The 17,991-nt window shown below is 31.4% G+C and overlaps 1 protein-coding gene across 7 annotated transcripts in view; it reads left to right on the forward strand.

The window, feature by feature from the left end:
* Exn (Ephexin) overlaps nt 1-17,991 on the forward strand; it is a 93,530-nt gene that overhangs the window by 6,836 nt on the left and 68,703 nt on the right. For 4 of the 7 annotated variants that reach the window (XM_085204147.1, XM_085204153.1, XM_085204152.1 and 1 more), the window contains exons 1-3: nt 8,168-8,314; nt 9,880-9,915; nt 16,368-16,394. The gene's annotated coding sequence lies outside the window, so the exon portion shown is untranslated. Of the gene's footprint in view, nt 1-8,167; nt 8,315-9,879; nt 9,916-16,367; nt 16,395-17,991 lie in introns of those variants that run through there. The other 3 variants (XM_085204148.1, XM_085204150.1, XM_085204149.1) reach the window with 3 other exon arrangements.

Raw genomic sequence — 17,991 nt, forward strand, 5'->3', positions numbered from 1 at the left:
TGCAATCGTGCATTAAATTGGATGCGCTTGCGCCGGATGTCGGCACGGTATTTGCTGGTTAGATTAACTTGCTTGAAAGAGATAAACTAAAGATTTGATTGTTTTGATACTGGCAGTTTTTTTCTAATTTCCTAGACAAATGTTTTATTTGTTTGTATTATTTTTATACAAAAATATCAAGAAACTAAATATTGTTGAGTAACATAGAAAAATGTTCATGTAGAAATCAACCGTTTCCTGTGGCGTAGAGTCATTACCATATTAGTAATTATAGTGTACATATATAATTAAATATTTTAATTAAAAAACGATATTTAAAAATATATCAAAATCTTACTACAGATATGTAAGAAGCGTATATTATGTACTAATATAATTTTTTATATATATAATTTTCTCATAGATTAGAAAAAATATATATTTTTTACATTTCACTCTGTCGTCTAAATATATTAAAAACTGATATGTTTATTTTTTCAAAGTTATATGGATATATAACCAAATGCGAAGCAAATTTTGTAAACATATTTACTAATCGTCAATAGCTTCGATAAAAACTAACAAGTTACACGAACTTTTCAACACAGTTAATAACATAATTTGCGGTCGCAGTCCAGTGATCCAGTTAGTTTAGCTCTATAACGGAACGTGCGAAGTAAATTTGTTCTCAATTATTTCTTAAGTCAATATTTAAACATATTGTTAAACATATAGTTGTTATTGTCTACAATTATATTAGAATATAAAATTGTTATATTTAGAGAAATATTTTTATCGAAAGAATTTGGAACATCATTACTATGTTAAAAATATTATTTTTATTTTTTAGAAAATAATTCATTTCAAATTTTATGTTTGTAGTAGGTACTTTTTTTTAATCTTATTATTGAATCATTGTTTTATAAATGTTTACAAGTTAACGTAAATATACTTACGCAATTATTAGAAGTTAAAATGATACCGAAGTAATGTTCTTAAAATTATTGTTATTTAAATTATTATAAGTAAAACTATAGGTTATCTTTACTTACTATCATATAAGAAAATGTATAAAAATTAAAATCACTCGAATACCTTTATACTAGTTATTTTGCCCTTTATAATGTTTCATGGAAAGGCTCCGCTATTTATAGAACAAAAACAATTAACGACAATCTGTCGCGTCTGAATAAGCTAAATTAGTCTTTATCAGCGTCAGTGGGTTAACGACCACAAGTAGTTTGTTCACAAACACATGCCAATAAATAAGTAAAAAAATAACTTTTGAAAATATACCAACTACTTCGTTATTATGCAGATAAGGGTAGCGGAGTGCCTTAACACTATGCCCTCTCTGCCTGCGATGCGACATGCAGGATATAGCGTGAAGCTGAAAAAAAAAGACGACAATTAGAATTATTGTAGGTTTATGTCACAAATGGTAGATAAAAAAGGTACTACTAGCCAATAAATAATAAATGTAGTGACTTATTATTACTAAGCTCTCTGCCAACCGTTCAAGAATATGGATATGGATAATCAAGATTTTCAGTTCACAAACATAAAACGTGATGCAATAAAATAAATTGAAAAATAAAAACAAACTTAAAACACATAAACATAGCCTTAGCGCGTTTACGGTCGACATGTTGACTGAGACGTGCTCGCGAGATTCATTATACGGTTAAATACCCTAAGGTTTGTTGACTGTGGCAGGGTTGCCTACTTGCCCGTAATGTAACGGGTTCGACGAACCGTATGAAAACGAATCGATTTAAATTTAACAGTGATTTTCCATAGCTCCAAGTACCAAAAAATCCAATCAGCTTCACGTTGTATCTCGCTTACAGCAGGGTAAGCAGAGGGAACCTAGTGATAAAACACTCCTTTCCCCACTTTCTGCCGAATTTATCGTGTTGAGTAGGGGAATTCAATGCCGGGCTTTTGCCTTGGTGCCAAATTAGAAATGAAAGTATGAAGAAATAACCATTCATTCCCTCGAATGGGGATCGAACCCCAAACCGTCGCGTTACAGTCACGCCTTTGTTCTCCAAGCTCCAAGTACCTCTGTGTGTAATTTCGCTATTCTCGTCTCTTTCGATAGTTTCTCAATGACCAAGATTTTCTTTGAATAAATTAAATGGGAAAACTTCATTGCTATCGCTGTCAGCATGACAACCAGCTACGGACTTTGATATTCGTGAGACGTATCTGGTTACGAGTGTGTCTTGCAAAATAATCCTAAACATTAGCTTTCGACTCCCGCGCAAGGACGCTCGGCGTGATCGATTTACGATGCCTGTCGCGTGTGTGCGGACAGATGTAGGGTTTTGTGACAACGCGAAATGATCTATTGAGAGGTTTTTTTTTACATATAAGAATTTGGGGAACGTAGTGTCTTAACACTAGGTTCCCTCTGCCGTGTGTGGGATACAGCGTGGAGCTGATTTTTTAATTTAAAATTTGAACGTGGCGAAATTGGAAACCGAAAACCGAGAAATTTCTTATATGTTTTCTAAAAAATAAAAAAGTAAGTTTGAAATTGGTGATTATATAAGAAATAATCAATGTTTTTATTTACACCAACGTGTCTATACGTTTTTTGTAACTTTCGACCATTTGCTAATAACTTTTTAAGTAAAAATGCAAAACTTTTAATGGAAAAATATTCATATGAGCAAAATGTGGGCATTTTAATGTACAGAATAAATTTGTAAAAAGAAAAAATGTGTAGGCATATTCTAAGGTAAATATTGTGTGGTATTTGTTTATACCTCTGACGTAGTGGAAATTTGGTGGGAAGAATTTGATTGGGTTCCCAATGTCGAAATCTGTCTTAAATAAAAATCAGCTCCATGCCGCATCCCGCACACAGCAGGGTAGGCAGAGGGAACCTAATGCTAAGACATTCCGTTCCCCACTTTCTGCCGAATTCTGAAGGCATTGTGATTGAGGATCTGTCTTAACAGAACTAAAAATTAATTGGATAAAAATAATTGGTTCCACTCAGTGAAATGGAACCCAAAACCATCACGTTCTAATCATACGCTGTCCCACTGCCTCACGGTGGCCCAAAACAATAATTCATTTTCGAACTTGATGTATCTATCGAGATATTTATCAGGTAGCGAATGGCGCCGTGAGAAGTGTTATGAGTAGGTATGTTATACTAATTACTACCGTTCCAGTAACATTTGTTACCCATCACTTTCCAATATTATTTATATTATAACATCTGAAAATGCAAGGGTTGTGGAAGTTTTCCAGGAAGTTTGGAAGTACACCAGAGCGAAGAAATGGTAAATATAATAAAGGTAAATAAATACTTCACTTCCTCGAGTGGAAATCGAACCCCTTCATGTCGCATTTACAGTCGCACGCTTGTGCCCCTATGCCACGACTGGCCTCTATACGTGTTCTTTTTCTATCATTAATTAATAGCTGAATATATAAAATATTCACAAGTTCCACAGTAGAGTAGACAGTTTGCCGCTACTTAATTCCGGTTTAAAATACTCGGCAACATTAGCAATAACTTCTACATGCAATTATATTAGTATTCCAGCAGTAGATATAAAATACAAGATCATATGTTATCTAGCTTATAATAATCTTACTCACGTACTAGGTGGTGCCAGTGCAAAAAAAGACCCGTTCTGCGTGATTCATACAAGTAAGCTTTCGTATAAATATTTTTGAGGAAAATTAATACTTTAAATTACTGATCATTGGTTGACCTTTTTAAATATTAGTCCCAGCTTCTGATGGTAGGTAACCTAATGTTGAGACACTGCGTCCCACAAGTTTTCGAGATATTGGTCGTATAACGATCTTTTTCTTAATACCATTTTTGCACATTTAAATACTCGGGAAGGTTTATTTAGTATGTTTTTGTTTGCAAGCCACCTTGCGTGCGACTAAAGGCCTTGTATTTAGTACGCGTAAGTTCCCAGGTTCCTTCTGCCTTCCCCTTCTATGTGAATGAAGCAAAAAAAACTGATGTTTATTTAATATTCAATTCAAAATTAATTTCAAATTTAATATTTTCATTTTAATGTACGCGTAAATTTCAATTGAACAAAATTATATTTAATTAATAAAAATGATTTATTTGCTTAATGGTGTGAAATAAATAAATTGGAAATTTAAATATTGATACGATTAATTGAGAAGACATGTTTGCCTCTAATTATCGTAAATATTTCTTTTACAGAAAAAAAGACGTCTTTGAGTGTACAAATATTTGAAGTGAAGCATTTGAGATAAATGTGTATATATACATATGTACGTATATATTTAGTGGTTTTCAAATATGCAAATTATAATTTATTTACAACTTATATATATGAACCAATTCGAGTATCTACTGATTCTATTGTGACTTTAAACGCGACAGGATGTAGGTTTGAAGCCCACTCGAGGAAATGATATATTTAATATTTTCATTTCTTGCTCTGCCATTCAGCACACAATGCCGCCTGAATTCGCCGGAAATGGAGAACGAAGTGTCCTAGCTGACTCTCTTATTATATATTTTTAATTTAATTTAGCTAGAAAGATAGTAAAGCTCAACTTTTAAATGGGGGGACCTTTTAAGGCTATACTTGGGTAGCAAGTCGCATGTCAAGCAGGTTGTATGTAGAGAAGTTTCTCCCGGTTTCACGGATTCAGGCACTCCGTTCCCCACTTTATATTTAAGAGGATGATAAAAAATTTGGAATCTTATAAAAAATCAAAATCTCTTTTTTATTTATTGTTGTTGTTTCTTTAAGGGAATTATGTTAGCCTGTTAGGTTTAAAAAAAAATAAAAAAAATAGAACATATAATCGTTGTTCGAGCTACAAGAAAGGCAACTCAAGGATATTTAATGACTCTAATGAATACATAAAATAAAGGAAGCTGGTAATTAATAATTTACTTCAATACAAAGTGACGTAGCACTGACGTCGTCGTAACGCGCCTTTAATTCTTTTAGTCCATTTATACAAGTTTCCTTTCGCAGCAACACATGTGATATTTAGATATGTACCGCATTGCTTTTCTTGAGAAGTCTTTTTTTTATCTTAATAAATGTACGGTTTTTTGTCTTAAAAAATGCATGGTTTTTTTATAGTTATCACGATGGATATTTGGAAATCGAAAACAATAATCATTTGTTTGCTTAGTTACAATGACATATTGGTTATAAGCTTCCAATTAGTACGTAATGTCTCAAAAATTGGGCCTTGCTTGTAGAACGAAGTGTCTTAACTCTGCCTCCTTCCTTGCTATATGCGCAACACAGAGTGAAGCAACGAAAATTTAGTAATAAAATAACGTTACATCAGTATAATACTAAAAAATAAAACTTTATAGGGTCGTATGTGATCCTATATCTCTAAAGCACTTATAAATATTTCTCACAACAAACTCGTACAAATCAATTTTGTATTGCACCATTTAATTACATACCTGCCTTGATGATGTTATTACGTAAATATGAGGCGCTCTGCACCTCTATGAATTATATAGTAATAGGAAACATGACGAAAATAATCTATTATTCATAAAAGACGAAAAAAAAATGGGAGGGGCTCCGATTTGGGCCAAATGTCGTTTATGGTATTTTGGTCTTACGAAGCTGATTCCAACTGAATGGTGAAAAAAAATTCTAAATAGGCGGAAAATAATATTAATAAAACAATTTATTACTGCCTATTTCTTTAACTGTATAACATATATGTAAAAACAAATCCATAATTATAAAAGAAAAAATGCTTATTATATAGTTATATCATAAATGAATGAGGACCAGGGGAACGATTTGGTTTTACTGCCAAGGCGTGCCTATAGAACTCTCGCACAAAAACATACACTATTTTCAGTGAATCCTATACAATTGTAACATCTTCTACAAATGTTATTTATACACAAATTCCATTAAAATCCTAAGAAATCAACAAAAGGCATACTTCCTCAATAATTTCCGCTGATTCACCAATAACTATTTCTAGTTCCCACATGCATTAAGTTGCATCACTCATTACGGTATCACGCATTGTCTAATAACACTAGTTACTACCGAAATTAGATAACGCCTCTGTCACAAATAAGCCTGAGAACATTTCTTTCAGCTTTCCATATAAAAATGCCACGTAATTTCGTCTATTGTCCGTAGTTTTGGGTTTCTTATCGTATTAATGTTTGCTGTTTGTTTCTTTGGATAGATTTATCTTGTTATTGTTAATTTATCTTTTGTTGTTATTTTTACTCGATATATCTACTCAATGAGATTTGAAGCTACTAATATCGATTTCTGTTGATTCTGTCTGCAATAAAATTATTATTTTTATTGTAATTTTAGTCAACTGAAGTTAGTTACAAGCATAGATAAAATTAAATTTCTTCATCTATACTAATATAATAAAGCGGAAGAGTTTGTTTGTTTGTTTGTTTGAACGCTAAGATCTCTGGATCTACTGGTCCGATTTACTATGTTTTTGTTTTGTATGAAAGCTGCATTCTGCATTCAGAAGTGCTATAGGCTATATAACATTACATTACACATATGTACTAATAAATTTAAATACTTTCTAATTTTACATGCAATTTATTCTGCCATGTTAATAACAACCGTCGTTGCTAAGCACCGGTTTGCAAAGTTTGTTTGTTGTTTTAAGAAAACGTCATCCAAAATGAACTTATATTTTGATATTCATCCGATAATTTCATAAATATATTTAATAAATATTCTTATAATTCAAGCGGAGGCGTAGCCGCGTCCGGGTCCACTAGTTAATTAATATACTTTTATGAATGTATCTTATACATCACGTAGTAGTTTGCTATTGGTAACAAGAACGCCTTTGCACATTCTGTATTTGTACTAAAGCCGACTGTATTTTCCGTTATATTAGTTTTATATGCAATTAGTTTTTTTATCTATCTATCTATCTTGTTACTAAGTAAATATTTATAATTATTACCCATTTTCGCAATAGCCAGTAGTTGCTATGTCATTTCATGGTATTATTTAACACGGCGTCCATAGAATACGAATGCGATACATTTGTTAGGGTACGTGTGTCCCCATGAACGATTAAACGTTACTCGGTTATTATTCACGTTAACACCTTAAGTGGTTGTGCAAATGATATGGACTTTCACTTTTACGATCGTGACAACAGTTATGCCCTTAGGAACTATGATAATAGTTTTTCCTTATTTTTCTAAAAAGGTGGAGGTTTTATATTCGATGCTCATATTTCTGTTTTTAATGTTTCTTACCTCTTAAGTTTAATTTAATGTATTTACACTGTTTCCTAAATTGAAGGTATTTTTTTTACCGTATAATTGATAAGTGAAAGAAACAAATTCATGTTTTATAAAATCTTGAATATTGCAAATATTATTGACTCAATAAGATAACGTTAAAATGTATACTGATGTTGTTGACCATCTTCAAGCAAAAAAATGCACTTATATCTTGTTTTATTCGAACAGTAATAATATCGAGAAAAAGGCCTTTAATTTTACCATTTTGTATAATTTATAGAAATTAAGAACATATAATTGATATAAACGATTGTCTTTATAAAATTTTAGTCAAAATATTACTTATATTGTTATAAGACAAATATTTTATTTTACTCAAAGAAGATATTCTTATATTATATTTAAATTTTAAATACGAAGAGGATCACTATCAATCTTTAGGTATAAATGGTTTTTTCAACGTCAAGAAATGAATCTAATTGTCTAATAGCCTCACGAGATTCGTCCTTGCTGAGGAATGTTTGATTGTTCTTAACCTATTTGTATAAATTTTAATACTACGTTTTATTTTAAGTAGAAACACTTAAAGTTTCATTTTTGTCTATAGAAAATACACTTTATGTAAAATTTTATTACACTCTCCGCTCAATTTTTGAGCTACCTACCCAAGTCTACCAGAACGGAGAAATGATATAAATTAATTCCCTTGACTGGAAATCGACCACCGCTACGAATACAAATTATAATCTGAAAATCCCAAGCCTGAAAAAACCTATTTTCACTCGTAAAATATGAAATATATATTTTTTAAACACTCCCAGAGCTCAGTAATCAAACAAATATCGACATTGAATATATAAACCAAGGATATTCTTGTTTTCTATTTCGTTATCGTAATTACATATCGGTTACGCAAATCATCCCGCTAAGCCTCTCGCGCCAGTACACCGCGGTCGGTGCGCCGGCGCACACGTTGCAGTCAGTGCCTGTGGTATGTGTGTGTGTCTATCATCCCTTTATACTTTGCGATAGAGGGATCGATGGTGTGAACTTGTTTGGATGTCTCTTTTGTTTTCTGTGGTAAGCGTTAATTAATATTTTTCGTGTTATATAAGAAAAAAATGGATTTTAATTTATATTGGTTGGTACCACCTGTTTTGGTACGTTGAAAAATTACGTCAGATATCGGTGATTGAATATCAGTTATTAAATGTGATTTGTTTTTTTTTTTCTACTGTGTGAAACTGCTGTATGTGGCTAGTAATTATAAATACGTATTCACAGTTTGATATGGGTTATTCCAGTATATCGATGTGCAGATTTTTCCGTGTCTTCTTCAATTTACGTGACATTAGCAAAGTTGGAATCGCTCGTCTTGTTAATATTTTATTTTATAGTCTAGTCATCGTCCGCGACGTTGTGACGTTGCGTAGACTTTAAAACGTAAAATGGAAAATTCTGTTTTTTCCCGTTCCTGTAGGAGATTTTGAGAAATCTATCGTCTCTAAGTGCTCCTCTACATTAGCTAACCTACCTCAGTTAGTTAGTTAGCTAGTTTCTTTGATTATTGTTAACGTTGTCTGTCAGTTATTTACTAACGGAACAATTGTATATATATAGATAAGTATATACCTAGATAGATACCAAAATAAAGTTATTAAGATTATTGCAAGGTAGTTTTGTAGTCATTAAACGCTTACAAATTACACACGCTTTATAAAATCAAGTAATGAGCTGAGCTTATAGCTTTTTCTTAGTATCTTCTCCTAATGACATTAATTTAGATCACAATAATGCGTTTTTTAATCTAGCCCGTTTTTTATACAAATCTATTCTTTTAAGAAAATGTAAGCAATTGCTGTTTGTACATGGAAGATACATAAATAAGTTTATTATTGGGCGCATTTTTGACTAATTTCAAATCTATGATGCCCATAGTAATGGTGATAGGACAAATCAATATTTCACCGATTTAGTGTATTACCAAATTAATATTTATATTACTGAAATAATATATTTTACCTAATTCTTCAAATTTAATTTCCTACTTAGATAAAGTCACAGAGAGAGAGAAAGTTTTTTCTTTGCTTTGGAAATATTAAATAAAGTAAAAGCAAAGAAAGAACTTTCTTGAATGTTACAAATTATTAATTTTATTAATAATATTTCCTTATGTTAAGTAATCATAATTATTTATTAAAGTGAAACTTTACATATACATATTAACCATATTGGTGTTTCGTTATATACCTACACTTAAAATGTATGACATAATCGAATTCATCAAAATATGTATGAGTTTTATTATAAAAAAATCGCTTTAACGATTGACTTATGATTTTTTATAATGTCTAGTTAAAAATTCGAAGTGAACACGAACTACTCATTTATTCGAAGCATCGAATTTCCGAAAATATACAATACTAATATACATTATTAATGGCTGAAAGAGTTTAATTTAACATGTGTTATAAATAAGTTGCAAAAACCAAATCTTATTAGTACATATTTTAACTTAAAATTATAGTTTTACGATATTATATGAAATAATGAAAACTTTAATTTATTTAAAATATAAATTATATTGAACTTTGGAATGTAATTAATATAATACTTGTTATTTATTCAGATGTTTTTCCTTACAGATCATCAGTAATGTACGCCAGTGAGGCTAGATTGTGGTGAGCGCCTGCCTATACATATTATTTTATTATATCTGCTTTATTATATCTGTTTTTTTTTAAATTTTGTGGAATGATAGATAGCTAGTCTACTTAGAAATCACTCCGTTTTCCAATTTTTTTCTTATTATTAAGACATTGGATATGTAGAGGTATAACAACTTAATGTTCTGTATTAAACTAGACTACATAACATTCTTATAATTCTCAGTAAATAACCAATATAACCGGTAAAGGTAGAGAATATAACCTAGCGGAGAGTAGCGGAAATACCCTTTATGTGTAGGATAGGGCGCAGAACAAAAAAAGCGTGGAAATTGCCCTCATTTTTGTCCTACAATTCAATAAGAAATTTCTGCAGAACCTGTTTTATCTCATTTTAGATACAACAAAGACGAACATCATTAGTGATACACATTTATATATCTTATCGGTTGTTATCTAATGATTATGATTGTATTAAAATATTTTCTCTTATGTTGAATTTAATTGATTATATTGGATTCTTGTTAATAGATTATATATATATAATTCTTTATTTAATTTATAATGAAGACGTCATGGTCGTCATGTAAACGCCACTTCATCAGTCTATCGCCGCCCACTGCTGAACTTAGGCCTCCCTCATCAAGCGCCAACCAACCCGGTCTTGGGCTACTCGCATCCATCCGGTGCCGGCCACCTTCTTTCATGTAAACACGATGGTTCTGAATTCGATCCTCATTCGAAAGATTGATTATATTTTTGTTATTTATTATTTCTCCAATCTGGAAGACAAAGCGCAGCGTTATGTCCCGCCGGTCAACACGTGTTTCTTAAAACTTGTGCAGAAAGCGTCGAACACAATGTCTTCACAGTTCGTTCCTTGTGCTTATTCTGCTATGTGAATAAAAACAGGAAGCTGTTTTTTTACAAGTTTTAGTGAGTTCTACAGAAATTAACGATATGTTGTATTTATTATACCTAAATTAAAAATTTACATTTCAAAGAATGCATATTCGTAAGCGGACACTGCTTAAACAATTTTATTTAATCAATGTCTTTGCACCTTGCAAATATTTTCGAAAAAGTTTCTCTCTAAACAAAAAAATCTACAGTAAGTTTATAGCTTTACATAAAAAACTTAGTAATTTTCGCGGCTTACCTCAATACATCGTGCAATAATCATTACTAAGAGTTAAAAAAAATCATGTAAGACTTTTTTAAAACTAATTTCTGGAAATTTGTAAAATGTTTATGATGCCTTTTAGCTTATATTATGCAACGTTTATTTTATATATCAAGGGTAAGTTTACTTTCTACTTTATACGTATGTATGTTTCACACATTTATTTTTTTTATCGGTCAAACCGAAAGATGCAAATGCCTATTTAATTGACTTCAGTAACCGCATTGTCTTTTGAAATAAAATGTTATTATCGTTACGTGTCCGAAACTTATCTAGAAATGAATTGGAAATGTATCACAGATACGTAGTTCTTAGTAGATACGCTAGTATTTTATATAGTAGGGTAGTCACAGATAACTTAATGTCAAAAAAACCTTTCTCTACTAACTGCCCGAACTCAGGATATTTATGTATTGACTGTATTATAACAAATATATTTAAAATATTTGTTGTAATACAGTAAAAGGCCCATTCGAGTCACGCCCGAGGGTGGTTGAACTGCAACATGTGTGTAACACTCAACGTCTGTAATTCCTTAGTATCGATTTATATCAACATTCCTTATAGAATTTAATCCGGACATGCAGTTTATACTGTCTACGTACGTTTTTCTTTTGTCTAGTTGAATATATAAAAGAGTTAGTCATATCTTTTTTAAATATAAAAGACAAATTCAGATATGTTATTTTTTAGAGCGAGTGATATATTGCCAAATTTTCTAATTATTTTTTTTTAAGTGTCCAACAAAACTTGTCTGTCAGCTTATGAAATAATTATACTAAAGTAAGAACATATAAATGTAATGTAACAGTATAGTATAGGGGAATGGTACAAGTGTCCTACATTGTGAACCATCGATACGCTTGCTTCGTTATTACTTGCCCGCCTTAGGCCAAACTGCTTTTTGGAAGTGATCTCATATTGATTATAAAATAATTATTTTTATGTTATACCTATATAATTATTTTACTGACGTAACTGACTTTATAATCTTTGAAATAAGATTTATTTGACTATTGCTGAATTTGTCAATGTATAAACATGTGTTTAAATTGTATTCCTTGGATTAAAGTTTAGGCAATTTGCTTTTTAACTTTTAAACTTTGAAGTTAAACATTACATATTGTATATGAAATTAAGTCAAGGATTTTAGTTAAAATTAATAGTTGTCCGTAATTTTCTTTCCGTGTATTAATTTGAAGTAAGATGCATTTTAAATCGTAAAATAAAAATATATTTTTTTTCCTGTTTCTTTAGGAATTTTGCAAAATCTACACACTCCCTAAACTATCTAACATACCAAGTTACAAGTTCCTGCTTTTTTACTTATAAAGTTTTGTCTTTTATTATTAGGATTATTGTTTCAAATCCGTTTCCAGCGTATTAAATATTAAAATAAATAATATTTATATCTTACTAAACATTTTGATGAAAAAAGATAACTTTAGAACACGCTTCATTATCATTTTCGTTTGCAAGTTTTTTTTTACTAAAATTAAACGCTCACGACGTTCACTTTCTTCGTTACGAAATCATTGTGATTGATAATGCTCGTTTTGATAAAAATCTTGTTGGTTGATAGCGCATTAACAATTTATTATATTGCTTACGCTTTTAGTTAGATACCATCGTGGCATAATTTCTGACTATAAACGCGATGGTTGTGAGTTCGATCCCCACTTGAAGGATATTTCAGTGTTGAAGCGTACATAATGCAGTCTACACTTTCTCCACTCAACATGAAATGTATCGAATTGATGTAAAATGTGGTCTGGTTAATGGACTTCTTGGGTTCTTAACTCTAGGTTCCCTCTGTTTACCATAGTTTGTGCGTGATTAAGTGTGAATCTGGAGATAAAAAAAACATTGACACTTAGTATATTAACCTTTAATTATTTATTATACAGGATGGAAGAGGCAGCGCTTCTTTTACTGAAACTGCATATAGGGTAATATATTTCAAACCCAGAATTAAAAAAATTAATCAAGGTACCTCAACAGTTTAGACGTAGGATTTTTTTTTCATTTCACGATTTTTATCCATCCTGTATTTCGTGTCACGCACACATACGTATGCGACGTTGCCGCTTTGACAGGTAAGTGTGTGCGTGCCTATGTTATACATTACAAATGGCGTTTTATTTTAAAACAGTAATTTTATTATTTATTTTGTTTGAAAAAATAACTTTTTCATTTTTGGGAATTATTTTTTTTCCGAATTATATTAGGCTTTTATAGAGTAGTTAAAACTGTGGTTTCATTTAAAGTGGTGCTGACAATTCCACCCTGTATGTAAATATTGTTTTAGATTAAATTCAACTTGCAACCAAGTTTATAAAAGAAAATATATTTAAAAATATACATATAAAGATATTTACAAAAGTACTAGCAACCGGAAGCTAAGACTTTAGAACCATGTTTACGATGGACGCTGTTAAACACATTTTACATCCGGTTCTTGAGCAAATAGTTAAGCGAAAGCTTATGAGATTCATTTAAAAAGGTAAAGCTTCAACTGATAGTCGAAAATCTACGCTAATGTCAGCTTCACGCTGTATCCCGCACACAGCATGGCAAAGGAAACTTAGTGTTAAGACACTCCGTTTCCCATTTTCGTGGTGGGACTGCGTGTTGAATGGCAAAATTCAAAGCCGCGCTTTGCTTCGACACCAGAGCGAAGATGTGAAAACATAAATATAAATAAATATTCTATTTTCTCGGATGGGGATCGAACCCACAACCAATCCCGTTTACAGTCACAAAATAGTTCCCCTGCACCACGACTGGCCTCTGAAAAATAAAATGAGCAAAAAGCAATCAAACCACCACCACCTATTTAAATATGACCACGGGGCCACTATTTTGTAATGCCATCCAATGTCACCGGACCTATGAAGATCACGAATTTCGACTTTGTACGTTGACCTACAAATTTGTTTGGCAATCGTCAATATTCTGATGATTCACTGCTTCACCATTTACTTAGACGAAAGTATAGAATAATATTGACAGTAAACGTTGTGAGGTGTCTTTTTACATTGTTTTATAATACGAAACCCAATCGAGTTGTAGTCATTCTTTAGTAACAGTTCTGAATCATCGAGATAGTTAATTAATTATTGTAAATTAGTATTATATAAAATGTAATATATTAACATTAGTGAAAGTGAATGCTTAATGTGTTGATTTTGTTTGTTTGTAACATCTATATTATTTTTTATTTTTTCCGAGGCAGACAGACAGATTGAAATTAGGTATAAGTTTTTAGACTTTCATTCTTCTTGGTAATGTTCGGATAAGTTCTGATAGATGAGCTGTCTCCATAACACCCTGTCTTCAGTTTGCCTGAAAACTTCAATAATGGCAGCAGCTGAAGAATACTAGTTCTTCGAAGATATCAGATCTTCGTCTAGTTAATCGAGCTCGAGATGCCTTTGACTTTACGAATATCAACTCAGTTATCAAGATTGTTTGTTTGTTGTTGTTGATTTTTGTTAAAATTATAAGCTGACTAAGAATTTTAGTGTTAGCAAAAAAGTACTAATTTTAAAACATAATTAATGGCGACCCAATATAAGTATTCCTATGAATATTACAAATTGTCTCCAAAATATTTGAATATTCTTTCCTTATAAAGTAAACGCTGCATAAATAGAAGAAAAATAAAATAAAATATAATCTACCTTTAGTTTCTCCTTTCGCATAATTTCTACAAAATAAAAAGACCATAATTACCAACCTCGCAATGAATAGAAAATTTGTTGGAATCGACATTATTATTCTCTAATATACAAAGAACAACACACAAAAAGACGAATTAACAGCCGTCGTATTATATCCGCTTTCTTTTTACACACTTGTCGTTAAATATAATAAAAAGAGGTCCGTCCACATTTACGTTTTACGTCATGTTACAGCAAACATCTGTCCTCTGGTGAGTTTAATATTTTCGCATGATTTAATTTCGTTATCGTTCGCTGCACTTGTAAGTTCGTATAATTATGCCAATAAATATTTATGATTTTTTTAATTGGATTACAAGTTTTGTGTGCCAAAAAATAAAATAAAAAATTATATTGAAGTTGATCTTTTTTTTTATATACGGATATAGAGTTAATTTAAGGGGTTAGTTTTATATTAACTTAAAAATTGAACTCACTGGTGTAAATACTGCCAGTGTGTAGGGGAAAGGGGGTGTCTTAGGTTTACTCTGCGTGCTATGTTGAAAAGCTCGTTTTCAAGATACCTTACTACGGACGTATAAATAATTTGCTTTAAATATTATTTTTTTAGACATCAGTTTAACACAAAATTTGCTATTGCTTATACTCATATGAAACAATGTTATCATAGCTGGAGTTCCATAGATAATTGTAAAATAATACATTATTAATAAAAGGCACCATTTTGTTTTTGTTAACGTATAATACTCAACGCAATGAGTAATACGTGTAGTGTATACAGCTGTGCTTATCTATAATTAATGTACGATTCGCCCTTATTTTAACAATAAATAACTAAACTAGGCAGAGAAAACTTAGTGTTGAGACTCCGTTCTCCTTTTTCCATCTGAACTCGAGACGGAAACGAAAACCATGCGTTACCTTTGGCCAGAGTGGGAAAATGAAAATAATGCATTACCCAGATTGGAGGGTAATGCATTATTTAGTTTAGTTTATTTTTTCAAAATCATGCTTTTAAAGTCGTTTCTCGATACACAATTAAAAGTACTAAATTTCCAGTCATTTCCTTTAGTAGTAGTTCCGGAGTAAATTGGATATCAGAGACGAACGGACAAATACACAAATTTTCTCATCAGTATATTTTGCATACATATCTAATGCACCGTGATCGCAACGATATTTTAATAATGACTTTCGCTTATAATAAGCATAATAAAAACGACAACAATACATGGATGTTCAGTTCCGTACAACGCAAAACAACGGAACCCAACGGAATAAATTACTATTTATTAAGTATTTTATTAATTCTATTGATGATTTATTTCATTTCCCCGTGTTATGTATTTCCAGTTTTGCATGTCTATATGTTTTATGTAATGTATATTTATTTGAGGCTAGCTGTAGAGCGTAGGGGTACAAAAGTGCGAATGTGAACGCGATAGGTTATAGGTTCTATTCCCACTCGAGGAAATGTTTTTATTTTCATTTCTATTGTGGTATCATTTTAACTATTTAGTTATAGTATAATTAAAGAATACACAACAATCGTGTGAACACACACTTGAATATAAAACTAAAATTGGATTTGATTGTTACAGATGCCCGCGCCCGAGATCCCACATCTGGTATGACGTTAATTTGATTACGTTTTCATATAATTATATATATGGATATAATTGTAATTTCTTACGTGAAACAACTAAGTAATTAGAAAAGAAGAATATAATTTCATAACTGTTCCAAAACTTTACCTAAAGTTCTTCAGCATGTTGCGATGTGAGCAAATAGCTTTTAGATAAGTCATTCGGTTATCCACCCTTCGTCGATTAAAGACACAGAGCGACAGTTCTACAAACTGCCGCTCTTGTTCTCACCAAATCTGTTAAACATAATGTTTAACATTACCCCAAGCAAAAATCGAACCCACAATCATTGACTTCACTGCACCAAAACTACTTATGTATTTATACAATGTACAAGAAACATGCGAAGAAAGTCTTTTGTCGTTCCTTGACCATCGAATTGTTTACTAAAACTTATCATTCCCTTGGTGCAACAATGACGTAATTGATTTTTTTGTTTGGAGAGTGATTATTTACAACTAAAATAAATTAAATAAATCAGCTTCACGCTGTATCCCGCGCACATCAGGGTAGGCAGAGGGAACCTATTGATTATGACTCTCCGTTTCCCACTTTTTGCGTGTTGAGTGGCAGAACTCAACGCCGCGCTTTGCCTCGACACCAGAGCGGAGAAATGGAAATATAAACGTGATGAATGGTAGATATATTTGTAAAGGCATGTCATTCTTATATTATTATCAGCCATATCGATAAAAAGTAATAATGTATACGAAACATTTCAATTATGGCGCTTTCAATGTTCCGGTTCATACTGTGTTTCATTTTTGGCGCACCCGCACGGTTTCCCTTTGATGAAATGTCAAAAGTAATTGACAAGCGTGCAACGAACACGGTGTGTACACTCACTTGAGGCGAGTTATTTTGGATCTTTTAAATTTATTTATCTTTTAATGTTTTTATATAGAAATAAAATTGCTATATCTTACTTAGTAGTTTGGTAGTATCTTACACAGTCTTATATAGAATTTAAGCGCAATTTAATTAAATTCACAATATTTTTTTAAGCTAGACGATATGGTCAATTCTATAATATGTATTCTATTAGAATAAAGATTTTAGTCAGGCACTATTAGTTAAAAAAGAGATTTCCTTTATATTTGAGGTGTGAACCCAAAAGCTTCTTAAAAAAAATTGTATAAGCGTCCGCGTTTGATGTTTACTTAGAAACAAAAATCTGGTGCAATACAAGACCTCAGGTAAGGTCAGGCGTTGGGTTGCGTCTCCCAACATGCGGTTTCTCGAATATAGGCGGAAAGCCAAAAAAAAATTAGTTAACCAAGTAGTTATGTAAGCAAATAAATACAAGCAGTATTTCACTCTTTTTTTCATTTTTAAATTAAACAAGTTGTACCTGTCTTATTATACGGGGAAAATGAGTGACAATAACATATTATAATAACCAGCTTAAATTTCGCATCGGTGATTCATTGCGAAAATTTGCGTAACTTCATTGACTAAAACTTTTACTTACTCTTTACCCTTTCCTCTTTAAAGATGTTTTATCGACAGGTGGGTTTTAAATTAAATAAAGGCTCATTTATTTTCTAATTAATATTAGTTATTAATTGTTTACAATGCT

This window comes from Heliconius melpomene, chromosome 20 (genome assembly GCF_056956725.1).
Source record: "Heliconius melpomene rosina isolate 202511_hmr_F chromosome 20, ASM5695672v1, whole genome shotgun sequence".
Classification (NCBI taxonomy): domain Eukaryota; kingdom Metazoa; phylum Arthropoda; class Insecta; order Lepidoptera; family Nymphalidae; genus Heliconius; species Heliconius melpomene.